Source organism: Atractosteus spatula, chromosome 10, assembly GCF_055471065.1.
Source record: "Atractosteus spatula isolate fAtrSpa1 chromosome 10, fAtrSpa1.hap1, whole genome shotgun sequence".
NCBI lineage: Eukaryota > Metazoa > Chordata > Actinopteri > Semionotiformes > Lepisosteidae > Atractosteus > Atractosteus spatula.
The window spans coordinates 10,980,231-10,981,367 of NC_142715.1; the positions used below are offsets into that span (position 1 = coordinate 10,980,231).

General features: G+C 37.8%; 1 non-coding gene across 1 annotated transcript; it reads left to right on the plus strand.

Annotated features, from left to right (window-relative positions):
- Positions 1 to 390: 390 nt before the first annotated feature.
- On the plus strand, positions 391 to 462 carry trnaa-cgc (transfer RNA alanine (anticodon CGC)). Its single transcript has one exon. It is a non-coding gene; the product is annotated as a tRNA-Ala (tRNA).
- The last annotated feature ends 675 nt before the right edge of the window (positions 463 to 1,137 follow it).

Genomic DNA, 1,137 nt, shown 5'->3' on the forward strand with positions numbered 1-1,137 from the left:
AGTTGTGTGCATCGGTCCATGAACATCAACTGTACTGGTGTTTTTCTATGCGTAATTTAATCGCAAGCACTTAAAAGATGCAAAAAGGTTTCAAGGAAAACATAATTGAAAGACAATCGAGTAAGGAGGTAGAAAAACGCACCCCCCCCCCGTTGAAGAATCAACCACCGTCGCCCATGTGACTGGATATAAAAATAAATTATTCATTTTGCCCAGTCTCTGGAAGCTTCGATGCGATTATTTTCCCTTCCTTATTTCTTCATTCCCATTAATTTACTTTGTAGTAGAAGAAACGCGAAAGTGGGAAACTGCAGGCATTCTTCGTGAAGGGTGGATTGTGTTCAGTAAACATATGAACATCTTTACGTCAGTTCCACCATCAGTAGGCTAGGGGATGTAGCTCAGTGGTAGAGCGCATGCTTCGCATGTATGAGGTCCCGGGTTCAATCCCCGGCATCTCCAGGTGTCTTATGTTACTGTGCTCACATCGCAATCTTCTGTTGAGTGAGAACTCTTTGCTCGTGTTCATAGAGAGCCAGGTTTACACAATTAATTTCAGTCACACACGAAGTGCTACAGTGTTGCTCTGCTGTTTTAAATGTACCTCCAAAGCATTTCGTTCTGTTAACTACCAAATGATTTGAACTAATTTAACATCATATTCAGAAAATCCAGAGAAGGTCATCAGACTTTTAGTGGCTGTTGAAGAAAACACCTGTTGAATCTCACCAGGGATTTCTTGAGAGATCATTCAGCGAGCGAGTCCTCCCTCTGGACTCCAAACATTTTTAGTTAAACTGTTATTCACATACTCTAACGAAGAGAAACGTTAGTGTCTTCCGGTGTGTGAGCCCATTTCTCAAAAAAAAGTTATATAAATTTAATTGTTCTACTTTTTAGGCTTGCATAGTCTTATTAATATTTCAGTTAAATTTTAACTGTAGTTTTTTTCTGTAGTAACATCAGTTGATATTAATATTAGTTCTGATTTATATGTTTTTGTCATGGTTGATCTTAAGTAATTTTGTAATTAGTTTCAGTTTTGAAAAATCGCGCAGAGAAGCTACCAAAACTGGTAATGTTCATATAATGTGTAATGCAATAGCAGCATTTTGGGATGAAAACAAAAAGTATATC